Source organism: Theropithecus gelada, chromosome 15, assembly GCF_003255815.1.
Source record: "Theropithecus gelada isolate Dixy chromosome 15, Tgel_1.0, whole genome shotgun sequence".
In the NCBI taxonomy this organism is placed as follows: Eukaryota; Metazoa; Chordata; class Mammalia; order Primates; family Cercopithecidae; genus Theropithecus; species Theropithecus gelada.
In genome coordinates, this window is record NC_037683.1 from 27,657,142 (window position 1) to 27,672,661 (window position 15,520).

The 15,520-nt window shown below is 44.2% G+C and overlaps 1 protein-coding gene across 1 annotated transcript in view; it reads right to left on the reverse strand.

The window, feature by feature from the left end:
- LOC112607668 (heterogeneous nuclear ribonucleoprotein A1) overlaps window positions 1-14,711 on the reverse strand; it is a 42,873-nt gene extending 28,162 nt beyond the window's left edge. The window contains exons 1-2 of the mRNA XM_025358834.1: window positions 14,673-14,711; window positions 1,929-1,938 (exon numbers count right to left, since the gene is read on the reverse strand). The gene's annotated coding sequence lies outside the window, so the exon portion shown is untranslated. The remainder of the gene's footprint in view (window positions 1-1,928; window positions 1,939-14,672) is intronic.
- Window positions 14,712-15,520: the final 809 nt, after the last annotated feature.

Genomic DNA, 15,520 nt, shown 5'->3' on the forward strand with positions numbered 1-15,520 from the left:
TCCTAAAATCCAATTCACCCCAGAAGCTGCTGCCCATTTAAGAACTGTCACATGTTAAAAGCTACAGGAAGGGTGATAATATCCAGATGAACATACAAAGGCAGCTGGTTCTACATGGAGCCTAGCCAGCCACTAACATCCACAGATTTCCCCTCCATTTATGAGGACATGTCTGTACTCAAGTCTTGCTCACAGGAGAGAGGGAGCCCAGCCAGATGCCAGGCACGCCCTCTCTCTGTGGTCTTCAGCTGCCTCATCCGCACCCCAGCCCTGATCCAGGCTCAGAAAGGGTTAAGCATGTGTTTACCAATTTCACTGCCTGCTTGATCTAAGGGAGAAATGGTAGGCTGTAGTGGCACTGGGAAACAGGCAGCCACACAGCTCTACGGACATAACCCAGGAGAATCTCCCATGGCTACTGTGTTAAAAGAGGGAGAACCTTGAGTTCCATTCAAAAAAGTGGCCCTGGTTTGTGAAGGTGAGGACATAGGACTCACAGTGCCGGGATAAAAATTTTGATGGGTCAGTTCAATCCCCTGGACTCTCTGCTTCCTGTGAAAGCTGATACTAATGTGGTTTCCCGAGCTCTTTTTCCTTCCAGAAAGAGATTGCTCTGGCCAGCATAAGTCAAAAATTCTATTTTTCAGCATAAACTAATAAATTAGCATTCAGGTCTCTTGATAATTTAGATTCCCATGGATCACTCACAAGGGATTCTAGGTCCATCTGAGCAAGCTGGTAAAATAAAACTCCTGAATCTACTGCAGTCAGCATCTAATCTTGGCTAGCAGTCCTGTGGGGGCTCAGACCCAAACATCCTACAGGCTTCATGCACATCTCAACCCAGAGTTCAGGGCCATAGTGAACTAACAGGCTAGGCACACACATGGAGAGAACAAAGTCAGTGTTTCTTAGAGGTTTACTAGGTACTCAGCACTTTACTAAAAGCTTTTTATTTCCTTTATTCCTCATGATAACTCCATGAAATGGTTACTACTTTTTTTCCCAATTTACAGGCAAGGAAGCTGAAGATTATTAAGAGGTAAACAGGTTGGCTGGGCATGGTGGCTCACACCTGTAATCCCAACACTTTGGAAGGCTGAAGCAGGATGATCACTTGAGGCCAGGAGTTTGAGACCAGTCTGGGCAACATAGCAAGACTCTGTCTCTCCAAAAACTTTTTTTTAAAAAATTAGCCAGACATGGTGGTGTGCACCTATAGTACCAGCTACTCAGGAGGCTGATGCGGGAGGATCACCGGAGCCCAGGTGGTTGAGGCTGCAGTGAGCCATGATCACACCACTGCACTCTAGCCTGGGCAACAGAGTGAGACCCCAGCTCAAAAAAAAAAAGAGCTAAAACAGGTTGTCCAAATCACACAGCCAGTAAGTAGCAGAGCTGGGGTTTGCATTTAGGCAGTCCAGGGCCCCCACTGTTAGCCTCTCTATACCTATGATGGGTTTAAAATTTGTCAACAAAGTCTTTGATACTCTTCCTTTCAAGAGGTGAAGCCTAGTTCCTCCCTTCAGACATGGGCTGGACTTAGTGACTTGCTTCTAACAAACAGAATGTGGTGGAAATTACAATGGATGACTTTCAACATTAGGATATTAAAGGCATTATGAGTTCCTTCTTTTTTTAACAGCTGTATTGGGATATAATTAACATATCATACATTTCATCGATTTTATTTATTATTGAGATGGAGTCTCACTCTGTCACCCAGGCTGGAGTGCAATGATATGATCTCAGCTCACTACAACCTCTGCCTCCCAGGTTCAAGTTATTCTCCTATCTCAGCCTCCCGAGTAGCTGGGATTACAGGCATGCGCCACCCACACCTGGCTAATTTTTTGTATTTTTAGTAGAGACAGAGTTTCACCATGTTGGCCAGGCTGCTCTCGAACTCCTGACCTTAGATGATCCACCCACCTCAGCCTCCCAAAGTGCTGGGATTGAGCCACTGCGCCCGGCCACACTTCACCAATTTAAAGCATGTAATTTTCTTTTAGTATATTCACAGGATTCTGTAATCAACCACCTCTAACTAATTTTAGAACATTTTAATCCTCTCCTAAAAGAAATCCCATACTCTTTCTCAGTCACATCCTATTCCCTTCTCCCCTCAGCCCCTGTCAGCCACTAATCTGCTTTCTGTCTCTAAGGACTTGCCTATTCTGGATACTTATGTAAATAGAATCACACAACACGTGGTCTTTTGTGATTGACTTCTTTCACTTAGCATAATGTTTTCAAGGTTCACCAAATACGTATCGGTATTTTATTCCTTTTGTGGCCAAATAATATTCCATTGTATGGATATACCACATTTTGTTTATCCACTCATCTGGTGATGGATATTTCAGGTTATTTCGACTTTTTCGCTATTATGAATAATGCCATTTTGAACACGTGTGTACATATGTTTGTGTGATCATGTGTTTTCATTCTTCTTGGATTTATACCTAGGAGTAGAATTGCGGGGTCAAATGGTAACTCTACATTTAACTGTTTGAGGAACTGCCAAACTTTTCCAAAGTGGTTGCGCCATTTTACATTCTGGCTGGCAATGTACAAGGGTCCCAATTTTCCCTCAACTTCTTCAATGCCTGTTATTGTCTCTTTTTTTTATTATAGTCATTCTAGTATAATTGTATCTCATTATGGTTTTAATTTGCATTTCCCTGATAACTAATGACATTGAGTATTTTTTCATGTGCTGTTAGCCATTTTTCTTTGGAAAAAATGTCTATTCAAATCCTTCACCCATTTTTGAACCGGGTTACTCATCTTTTTATGGAAGTTCTTTCTTGCTTTCACTTTTGTATCACTTGCCTAGAGGGAAGCCAGCTGCCACATAATAAGGAAGCTCAAGCAATCCTACGAACAGGTCCATGCAATGAGAAACAGAAGCCTCCTAATTACAGGTAGCAAGGAACTGAGGCCTCCTGCCAAGAGCCATGTGAATGAGCCCTCTTGGAAAGGGACTCTCCAGCCCCAGTAATGCCTGCTCGGGCAACTGCAGGTAGGCAGGCAGGCAGGGAGAAAGGAAGGAGGGATGGAGAGAGGGAGCGGGGAAGGAAGGGACGGAAGAGGCAGGGAGGGAGGAGAAAAGGACCGAGAGAGGCAGAAAGGAAGGAAAAAAACAAAAACCAACTCAAAAAGCTTAAAAAACATATATAGGGGACTTCCATTTCTGGGATGACAGGTCCACTGAGGAAAACTAGAAATGCTAAACAAAGTATGTTAAAGCATCTTCTTAGATACACGAGAGAGAGAGGAGCTACCAGGCAGGATCTAGGGGAATGGAGGACTGTAGAAGGAAGCCTAGTGTTTTTCTGGGCTAATTTTCTCCTGGAGTGTTTTCAAATTCCAGAGGGCTGATTGAGAGATCAAGAGGCTGAGTTTCTGCCTGCCTCTCAGGGCTACAGGAATAGGAACTAGGGACCAGGGCCCAAGGAGAAGCAGGGTTCTTCTGAGCCCCACCTTTTGCGTAGGGACCCTGAAGGGTTGCTCCATAGGAACAGGATGAACTGTAATCAGACACAGCTCCTCCAGGGACTACAGCTCGACTTCAAGTACTCTCAGTCCTAACCCTGAATTAAGACTATCCCAGTGACCCTAAGCACCTGACAAACAAAGATTTTTTTGAAGGAAAGTATCATCCTAGGTCTGCATTGAGAAGAAAATAATAACTCTGTGCCTGTACTGTTTGTTTGTTTGTTTGTTTGTTTGTTTGTTTTGAGTCATGGTCTCACTCTGTCACCCAGGCTAGGGTACAGTGTCACAATCATAGCTCAGTGTAGTCTTGATCTCCTAGGCTCAAGTGACCCTCCTGCCTCAGCCTCCCAAGTAGCTAGGACCACAGGTGCATGCCATCAGGCCCAACTAATTTTTTTTATTTTTTGTAGAGATGACGTCTCACTATGGTGCCCAGGCTGATCTCAAACTTCTGGGCTTGAGAGATCCTCCCGCCTCGGCCTCCCAAAGTGCTGGGATTACAAGCATGGGCCACTCACCACTCCCAGCCATGTGCCTGTTCTTTGTTATAGACACAATACGCCTACAATGTAGATCCAGAAAGGTTGAAAGAAAAAGGATGGAAAAAGATATGTCAGGCAAATATTAACTGAAAGAAGTATGGGTAGCTATGTTAATATCAGGAAAAGTAGACTTTATCCCTACTAGAAATAAAGAAGACTTCACAACAATAATAGACTTCATAATAAAAATTTCAGCTCACCAGAAAGATAATAATTCTAAATCTGTATGTTGTTAATATAGCTTCAACATATGTAAAGGAAAAACTGACAGAACTGCAATGGGAAATAGACAATTTTATAATTGCAGTGGGAATTTGAATATATCTCTCTTAGTAACTGACAGAGAAAACAGGAAAAATCAACAAGGATACAGAATATTTGAACAATATAAAGAGCAAACTTGACCTAAACTTGACATACACAAACAGCACTGCACCCAACTGCTGCAGAATCCTTTTCAAGTACACACAGAACATTTATAAAAACTTACTCTCTTTGGGAAGCCAAGGCAAGCAGATCACATGAGGTCAGGAGTTCGAGACCAGTGTGGCCAACATGGTAAAACACCACCTCTACTAAAAATACAAAAACTAGCCAGGCACAGTGGTGGGCACCTGTAATCCCAGCTACTGAGGAGGCTGAGCCAGGAGAATCACTTGAACCTGGGAAGGGAGGCTGCAGTGAGTTTACATTGTGCCACTGTACTCCAGCCTGGTGACAGAGTGAGAATCAGTCTCAAAACAACAACAACAACAACAACAAAAACTAATTCTATGCTGAGCCATCAAGTAAATCTTGATGAATTTCAAAGAATTAAAAGGATGGAGGTTATATTCTCTGACTAAAATGCAAAGTAAATGTAAAAATATTACCAGAAAATCCCCAATATTTAGAAATTTAGAAACATACTTCTAACTAACCCAAGGATTGAAAAAGAAATGACAATGAAAATTAGAAAATATTTTGAAGTAAATGATAAAGAAAAAACTACATTATCAACATAAGTCTTCTGAATACTAGAAATGTTCAATTTTTGACTCTGGTGAAAGTTACAAAGGTATTTCCTTTGTGATAAGTCACTGGATTGCACATTATTGGGGGGGACACTTTTCTGTCTGTCTGTATAATATTTCAAAAATTTTTAAATGTTTAAAAAGAACATACAAAGCCGAATGGGAAAAGAGGACAAAGGGCTATTTACAGGCCAGAAACTTTGAGGAATTTCTGAAAGCTCCCGAGCAGATGGACTCTGAATGACACAAAAGCCAACAAATACTGAGGAGTATGACCAGCAAATGATGAGCTCCTGAGAAACAGTTGGATAGGTTTCCCCAGCCATGCCAGGGAATCTCCCAGGCTCAGAGCAGCAGGAATGGAAACACGTGCTAGTCAGGGGCAGCTGGCAGGGACACGTTGAAGGCCTCCAGCTCAAGGCCTGACCGTGCACTGCCCAACACACCACGCAGCTGGCTGGCATCTGTTCCCAAGCTTCACTCTCACTACAGAAAATGAATTATTTATCTCCATGGCTTCTAAAGAGAGGCAGAGACAGGAGTGGAACGGGCCCCAGCTAACATTGTGCCAACACAACAAACATGAGGGGAAAAAAAAAAAAAATTTACAATGCCAAGCAAATCAATGACACTCCTAAGTCTACTCTGTCTCCAGAACCACATCTTCCCAACTTCCCTCTGGCAAATCAGGGACTCCAGGCAGTCCTCTAGAGCCTGCATTTATAGCTGCTCCCGACAGCTTTCATTTTGCAGGTTTACAGGGGGCTGGCATTTCTAAAGAAAGGTGCGTTGTGTCACCAAATGTCCACAGCCACCTGTGGACCTCAGAACATGTCCAGCTTGCCCATCATCTCCAGATGCAGATATCCTGTAGAAAAGGCAACCTATTCTCTCTCCTGACCACTCACCACATCCAGGTGACTAGAGATCCCAAGCAAGTTAAAAATTTGGTTCAGAGACCCCAGGTCTCTGATTCATCAGTCAAACTAATAAGTTGGTATCCCTTCAAGATGATATTTTAAAACTATTTATCCAACATTTTTGCGAACTTGGGTTTTTTATTTTCTATATAAAATATTATGCCTAAAATTCATATGGAAACTCAAGGGACCCAGGACAGCCAAAATGATCTTAAAAGAGAAGAAAAAAATTGGAGGATTTACACAACCTGATTTCATAATTTACTACAAAGCAATAGTAATCAAGACAGTGTGATACTGGAATGATAACAGACAGATCAATGGAATAGAATTAAGAGCCTAGAAATAAGTCCGTGGGTCTATGGGCAATTGATTTTCAATAAAGGTACCAAGATCATCCAACAGAGAAATGATGGTATTTTCAACAAATGGTACTGGGACAACTGGATAGCCACACAAAAGAATGAAGCTGAACTCTTACCTCATACCATACACAAAAATTAACTTAAAGTGGATCAAATACCTAAATATAAGAGTCAAAACTACAAAACTCTTAGAAGAAAACATACAGGTAAATCTCTTGGTAACTGACAGAACCTTAGATTTGGCAGTGAATTCTGAGATATAACACAAAGTACAAGTAACAGAAGAAAAAGTAAATTGAACTTCATCAAAATTAAAAATGTTTGGGGTTCTGGCTGGGCACAGTGGTTCATGCCTATTATCCCAGCACTTTGGGAGGCCAAGGCAGGAGATTGCTTGAATCCATGAGTTCAAGACTAGCCTGGGCAACATAGGGAGAACTCATCTCTACAAAAAGTTTTTTTTACATAAGAAAATTTAGCCAGCTATGGTGGTGCAAGTCTACAGTACCAGCTACTCAGGAGGCTCAGGTGAGAGGATTGCTTGAGCACAGACGGTCAAAGCTGCATGGTCAAAGGGGAGCCATGATCGTGCCACTGCACTCCCGCCTGGGCAACAGAGCAAGACCCCATCCCAAAAAAAAAGCTTGGGGTTCAATGAACACTATCAAGAAAGTGAAAAAACCCCACAGATTGAGAGAATATATTTGCAAATCATATATCTGTTAAGGAGCTTGCATCTAGAATATACAAAGAAATCTTACAACTCAATAATAACAAGACAAAGAGCCCAATTTTAAAATGAACAAAAGATCTGAATACATTCTTCTCCAAAGAAGATATATAAATAATGAGCACATGAAAAAGATGTTCAACATCATGGGTCATCAGGAAATGCAAATCGAAACTATAATGAACATCAATTCACACCCACTAGGATGGCTAGAATTAAAAAGTCAGATAATAAGAAGTGTTGGTGAGGATGTGGAAAAACCAAAACCCACATACACTGCTGATGGGAACGTAAAATGATACACACACATTGGAAAAGAGTTTGGCAGCTCCCTAAATAGTTAAACACAGAGTTACCATAGGACCCAGCAAATCTACTCCTAGGTATATACTATGTGTATATGAAGAGAAATGAAAACATTTGTCCACACAAAAACTTGTTCACAAATGTTCATGGCAGTATTATTCACAATAGTCAAAAGGGAGAAACAACCAAAATATTCATCACCAGATGAATAAATTTTTAAAATGTGGTATATCGATACAATGAATACTATTCAGCCATAAAAATGGATGGAGTACTGATATCTGCTATAACATTATGCTAAGTGAAAGAAGTCAGTCACAAAAAAACATACGATTCCATTTATACGAAATGTCCAGAATAGGCAAATCTAGAGAGAGAGAGAATAGTGATTGCTTAGGGCTGGGGACAAGGGATGATGGTACAAGCTAAAGAGCATAATATCTCTTTTTGAGGGAATGAAAATGTTCTAAAATTGTGATAATAGTTACACAACTCTGTGAATATACTAAAAACCATTGAATTGTATGGTTTAAATGAGTGAATTGCATATATCTGAATTATATCTCAATAAAGCTATTACAAGAAAAACCAGCAAATATCCTAATCAAAAGAAAATACATACTCCTGGAGAAAAATATTATGTATACCTACAATGACTTCACATTACATCAGTTTTTACAATAAAGAAAAAAATCCCTCTAGAGTAGCTGGATCCTAGCTTCAACTTGCCTAGTCCCTTCTCCTGAAGTAAGGCCACCTCCTCAGAAGGCAGTGTCTTTCAATAATGTCACTTGAACACACCCCTTTTGGGGGACAAGGGGTTGTGTTCATGTGTACACACAAACATATATATATATAAAATGTAGTACTCTCCCCAAAGGGAATTCGGATCAAAACAGTTTTGTCTTTTTATATTTCCATAGATGATTACGCTCCCTTTACATGTCTGTGTTCAGGAAACTACCAGCTAAGCAACATCTTCACCTGGTTCTACCAAGGCAAAGCTCACTGTATAAGGCCAGGGGCTACCTACTATGCTAAGGAAAGGCCAGTGGACTAGAAAAGCTTAGCCAAAACCTTCACAGTAAAAGTGGTCCCCACTGGCTACAAAACTGACGCTGAATCCATAGCTTCCAAACCTGGATGACAGTCAGAACACTCTGCGGCTTCTTAAATGTTCATATTCTCAGGCTCCACCCCAGACCTATTAAACCAGAGTCTCCGGAAGAAGATTCTAGGAATCTGTGTATTTTTAACAGGCTCCCCACATGCTTCTGATATTTCGCCAGGTTTGGAAACCACTGATAAGAATCTTTGCTCATAAGCAGATCAGCAAAGATCATAGTGGATAAAGAAAATCAGCAGCCTGAAAGAGGGGCACCACGACAAATGGCACCCAGGGAAACACAGCCAGTGCAGGAAACAGGAGAGAATTTCTCAAATACTCTCATGAGAGATGTGAGAGGAGCCTGCACAAATAAGAGCAGGTGGCTTCCCACCCCACCCAGGCTCCTGCCTGCCTCCTGCACACTCAGGTCACAGCCACTTCTTCAAGCAGCAACCTTCCCTGATACCCATCGGACTCAGCCCTGAGGCCATGGCTGGGCAGGAAGATCCACTCCCTGCTGGGCCTGAATCCTCCCCAACTTCCCAGATCTGGCAGGGAGATTAATCCAATAGAAGAACATGAACCAATGCAAGGAAATATTCACATCAGGCCACTAAGGAAAACATATGGGTTACAAAATTGTCCATACAAACTTGATCTCAATTGTATTGAAATTTGATGTCTAAATACACACACACACACACACAGACACAGAGAGAGAAATAGGTATGGAAATAAGCATGGAAGGATATAAATCAGAAAGTTAACAGTGGTCTGTCTCCCTGGGAAGTCAGATTACAAGTGATTTTCACTTTCTTCTTTTAACTAAGTTTTCAGCAGTAAACACATGTTACCATGATAATAAGGAGGAAAAAAGCAAACACATTTTTACTTTTTAATCAGGACACAGCTAAGGTAAGAGGGCCTCACAGCTCCCTGACACCCTTTCCTGACCACTCCTAGCCCAGCCAACACAGATCATCCTGGAAACCACCCTTGTCTCATAGAGCTCTGCATCCCAATGGGGTTAGCAGGAATTGCCTCCTAGGCTGGGGCATTAAGTGAGATAATGCAGGTAAAACACTTGACATAAGGAATGGCAATGGTAAGTGCTCAACAAATGATGGCTAGTTAATTGCCCTTTATCTTCCACCAACTGGACCAGAGAATTCCTGCTGCCAGACATCAGGCAATTTCAAGGGGCCAAGCCATTGCTCTTCCATCATTCCCTCTACCCCTAGGGAAAAAAATCAGGTTGTGGAAAACCAAGTGTGTTGGGCAGGAGTAAGCCTGAAAGTAGAAAAGCCAGGAACCCCAGGGAGGGACCAACTCCTTGGGCAGTCTGTCTTTGAAAGCTAGGCAATGTCCAGTTATGTTGCAATAACAGCCCCAACCTTTAGAAGGAAATTGTATGCAAGTTCAAACAAAAATGCGCTGGACGGGTCATCTCTTGAAGGCTTAAGCTCAGCTACCAACTCTGCCACTGGCTCATGGAAGACTTCTTAGTTTCAAGTCTTCACAGAGGAAAAATAACCCCTCTCCACAGAGAGTTGCAGGACCAGTGAGGAAATGAAGGGCTACCCTCTAGGGTAGGGTTGTTATCTTTACTATGGCTATCGGGAAGGACAGGTTTGTCCAGGCCTTTGGGCAGCTGCCGCCCAGCTGTTATTTGGGGGAACTCAGTCTGCTACCTAGGGGCTTGGGAGTGAGGCCTGCTGTTCATTTCTTTCCACCTCAAACCCTGAGGCAGCCCTGGGACCCTCCTAAGGGATTGTTCTGTCTTGGAGGAGAGAATTCTCCCATCTCCACTGTGGCTCAGATACCCAACAAAGTCAGATTGCAGCCTCCAAGGTGAGCCTGCAAGGCAGCAGAGCCAAAGGATCCAGCACCTGTCCGCTCCCTGAGCCAAAGGAAAGTGGGTGAATGAGATCTCCTGTTGCTATAACAAGACCTTGATTTAACCTGAGCTGCTTGCTAATGAGAAACTCAGCGGTGACAACCCGGGTCTCTGAAAGATTAACTAGAGTGTGATTATTCCAGCCAAGTGAGGCAGAACCAACTGCAGTTGGCACCCATGGTCGGACAGCAGGTGGTGTCCAGCAGCTTGCTTGGACTGAGCCTGTGCCCTGAGCCCCTCCTGGGCAGTCACAGGAGAAAGGGGCCAGAGAAGGTGACCCCAGATAGAAGGAGTACCTGCTCCCAGCCTCGCCTGTCACCACGAGGGGCTGCATTTCCGGGCGCTGGGAACAGGGTGAGGCAGCCCCTGCCGCCGGCCCCAGCGGGCACTTACCAAAGGTGGTGAGGTAGAAGGACAAGTCCGGGTGGGCACGCCGGCTCCCGAGGGAGACGCGGTGCAGGGAGCGCTCCATGGCGTCCCACTGCGACTCGGACAGGAGTGCCTGCAACCCAAGGCAGCTGTGTTGCTCCCCAGTAACCGAGGCAGCAGGCTCACCGCCCCCTGCGCCGGAGTCTCCAGGGCGGGAGGAGCGCGAGCGGGAGGCAGGGCTGCCCCGCGCGTTGGAACGGCCCGGGCGCGCCCGGCCCTGATTGGCCCGCGCGGGTTTGAATGGGGAGAGTTCCACCTGCCAGAGCAGCGCAGGGCTGGGGTGGGAGAGGCGGCGCCGCCGACCCGCGCTGAGCAGAGAGGGCAGCCACCCCAGGAGCCGGCAGGACCGTGCGGCCACCCCGGGGCTCCCGGCCCCAGCACCGCGCTCCCAGTTTGAAGGGCCAGTCCCACGAGAGGCCCCAGTCCGGGGTGCCCACTCTACTCTGGGCAGGCTTGGCCTCCTGGTCCAGCTCTCCTAGACCAGCAATTAGTCGGGTTTATAACCTGCTTTGAAGCTCACACCTATAATCATTAGATCCAAGCAAAGGCAAAGGAGCACCCGATGGTCCAGGGCAATGAGGTTTGGAGAAGTGTTCTCTGCGCTTGGACAAGTTGCCCCCCACCAGGCTGCATCCTCTTCCCAAACCCTGCGTCCTGGATCACTCTCTTGAGCCTCCTCTTGAACAAGTGCTGCCTGACACAGGTCCAGATGGGAGCAGCTTGCTCCAACCAACCTGATGGCCCCCCATCCCACAGCCTGATGCCACCGGACAGCAGGACAGGCCCATAGCCTCTGAGAAAGAGGAAGGCACAGGAAACAGAGGGGATGGGTGAATCCCCCAGCCTGCTGCAGTGAGGCAGAGTTGGAAGGTCAACCCCTGTGCTGCTTTGTCGGCAAACATTTACAGGACACCTCCGGGTAGCAGTTTCACACCAAGACATCTGCTCTGCAAATCTCTGACTGTTGCCACTGTGGGAAGGAAAGCTGTTAGTCTCGTAAATCTAAAAATGGGAAGTGTTGGTATTTGTCCCTGTTCCCCAGACTTCATCGCCAAGTGGATATTTGTGGTTCAGTGATCCACTCAAAAACAAGATGGGGAGATGCAAGAGAGAAAGTGGAGAGAAGAGTTATGTGTCAAGTGCCAGATGCCAGAGGCTGAGCTGGGCAATTTACACAAATCATCTCAGTTAATCTTCACAGTATGTCTAATAAGTATTAGCCCCAATTTACCAGGAAGAAATCTGAACCTCAGGCAGAGAAGACAGGTGACATGCCCAAGGTTTGTAGAGCTAGGAATAGGCATAGCTGAAATTTGAACCCAGGCCTGTCTGCCCTAAACACCATTGTCCTATTCTTCCTTGGCCTCCACATCTGCCCCATGGCCAACAGCAGGTGCAGAGAGCAAACGCCACAGGGTCAGGTGGCCATCAGTGAGGAACAGAAACTGGAGAAGGAGCCCTGAATCAGCAAACTGGTGATAAGTCACATAAATGCCATAGGATTGTTTGAATCCTGGCACTTCGTGAAGTCCTGCCCTGCTCTTTACTGTACCCCCCACCCCGTTCTCCCCCTCCAACCCCGGTTACACACACACACAGTGAACACTGCCTTTAACAAGAGCAGGTCCACTCTCCTAGCCTCAAGCCAATGACAGATGGACTTACCTGCACCCTGGACTTGGGCATGCCTGATCCTCTTCCTGGCTGGAGAAGTTTGAGTTCACTCATCTCTTCTGGGTAGAGTGATATCAGGGCTCAGTCACTCCATCCAACCAGGGAATATGGGCAACCTCAGGCTCAAGCTACAGGATGTAGACAGGACACTGAGCACAGAGACGTGGCAGACCTGCAGGAGCAAGATGGGAGCATGAGTTTGGCCTGAAGATGCCCCATGCAAGGGGTATTTACTCCCAGGAGGAACTAGAAAGCATGGTGTTCAGGAAACAGAGCAAAGCAAGGCCCACAGGGAAAGGAAAGGTGATGTGCCCAAGATGACAGTCACTTCTTCACAACTTTGCCAGGGACCACTGTAGAGCCTCCTCCCAAAGGGGAGACTATATTGGACTCAGGAGGCTGTGAGCAACCTGCAGGTGCAACACTCAGGAGGGTGAGATCCAGAAAGAGAACTGGGCAGAGGTGTGCTGTCTGAATGTGACCTAGGAGAGAAAAGACCGAGGCCCACACTGGGCACTTACACCCGGTAATGGGAACAAAGCTCCCACTGCTTTGTAGGTCCCCTCCTGATTCCTGCCCCACTCAGCAGCTAACCTATTCAGTTGGAAGACTGCAAGGCCAGCCTGATCCTGAGCTGGCCCCTCTGGTGATATCACCTTCACCACCACCAGTAAGGCTCCTTTACTTAGTAGCATGCTGGAAGCTTCCTTTTCCTAAAAGGACAGGTCGATTACCCTTTCCTCAAGAGATGGAGGAGAGAGGTGAGTGGGAGTTTGGGCAGGGCACTTCAGGAGATACTGGCGCTATTAACCCACACTGCTGTCCACAAGCAACATCCAGAAAAGCTCATGGTCATGGCCCTGCTTTCCCCAAGAAGGCAGGAGAGTTTGACCAAGCCTGGCTTTCTCACATGTTCTGAGCATTCTAGCACCCCCTGGGGCTCTTCCACCTCACACATGTCCACACACGCTCCACACATACATCATCATACCACATACATTATAACAATAATACACTCTGTGCACATAAATACACATACCTTAACATATCCCATGTACACACACAGTCACATCATATGCACATATACACATACATAAACACACTACATACAAACCTCACATACCTATACAAACACACCCCACACATTATATATGCATCCTATGCATATATATAAGCACACACATCACACAGACACATGCACACAAAACACATACACTACATATATACCATATTCATATACACAGATTGATTTGAAGCACTTAATAAAGTATCAAGCAATGATTTTAGGCATTTTTTTTTTTTTTTTTTGAGATGCAGTCTCGCTTTGTCGCCCAGGCTGGAGTGCAGTGGCACGATCTCGGCTCACTGCAAGCTCCACCTCCCAGGTTCACGCCATTCTCCTGCCTCAACCTCCCAAGTAGCTGGGACTACAGGTTCCTGCCACCATGCCCAGCTAATTTTTTGTATTTTTAGTAGAGACAGGGTTTCTCTGTGTTAGCCAGGATGATCTCGATCTCCTGTAATCCCAGCACTTTGGGAGGCCAAGGCGGGCGGATTTTAGGCATTTTTTTAAAGACTGACTATATCTGGAAGAATAAGGAATACTTGAGTTTTGAAAGGAAGGGACTAAATGGATTTATTTGGGTGCATTTTCATAATAACTCTCAAAGAATCTTAGTAACTTTAAGATATCATCTAGTCCAATAATAACCAAGAAAACTTAGAAAAATAATAATAAAGGGAACTTGGACTACCAGATGTTAAATGGTGTTAAATAATATAAAACTAGAAAATAAAACTAGAAAGAAAAGACAGATCAATGGAATAGAGTAGAAAGTTCAAGGGGATAATTTATTTAGAAAATAACAAAGATTTAAAGTGTTTTAACTAAAAATTCATTTCAAAAAGTCAGAAGAGGAATAAGCTAATTCAGAAGAAAAAAAAATTTTTTTGAGATAGTGTCTCGCTCTGTCACCTAGGCTGGAGTGCAGTGGCGCAATCTCGGCTCACTGCAAGCTCCACCTCCCAGGTTCATGCCATTCTCCTGCCTCAGCCTCCCGAGTAGCTGGGACTACAGGCACCCGCTAACACGTCCCGCTAATTTTTTGTATTTTTAGTAGAGATGGGGTTTCACCTGTTAGCCAGGATGGTCTCGATCTTCTGACCTTGTGATTCCCCCGTCTTGGCCTCCCAAAGTGCTGGGAATACAGGTGTGAGCCACTGAGCCCGGCCAGAAGAAAATTTTAAAAGGAAATAAAGTTAAAGAGGTAGCAGTGAGCTGAGATCGCGCCAGTGCACTCCAGCTTGGGTGACAAGAGTGAAACGCCATCTCAAAAAAAAAAAAAGAATTTAAAATGTTTATAAAATATATGGCAAATATGTACAAAGAAATCTTATAAGTCAAGTGGAAAAGGAAAATGTACCAAAGAACATGAATAAGCATTGTACAAGAAAGGAAATACAATTGACTAATGCATAAAAAGAAAACTACAAATAAACAGCTTTAGGAAAGAGAAAGAAAGCCAAGATACAAAGATATTTTAAATTATAAGAGAAAAGCATTGCAAACTGGTTGTATAAATTTGCAAATTTTACAATTAGTAATATGCAAAATTTGAACCATCTTTGCATTTCTGAGATCAATGCCAACTTGATCATGCATATACTGTGGGATTTGGTTTGCTAATATTTTATTAGTATTTTTACATCTATAGTTATCAGTCAAATTGGTCTATGTTGGGATTTTTACCTTTGACCTTTTGTCTATAGTTTCCTGTTTCTAACCTTATTTGGTTTTTGTCTTTGTCTAGTTTCCTACCTAGCGCTGACAACCCTTCATTTTTTTCCTAGGTTCTGAAATAGCCAAAATTGCATTGGCATCATCTGTTTCTTGAAGGTCTTATAGAATTTGCCTCGAAAACTACCTGGGTTTTCTAGTAACCAAGGAAATAAAAAAGAAAAAAAATCTGGTCACATCATTTGCTTTCAGAAAGTTCAAGCATTTGTATGTATATACGAAGCAACAAAGATGCAGA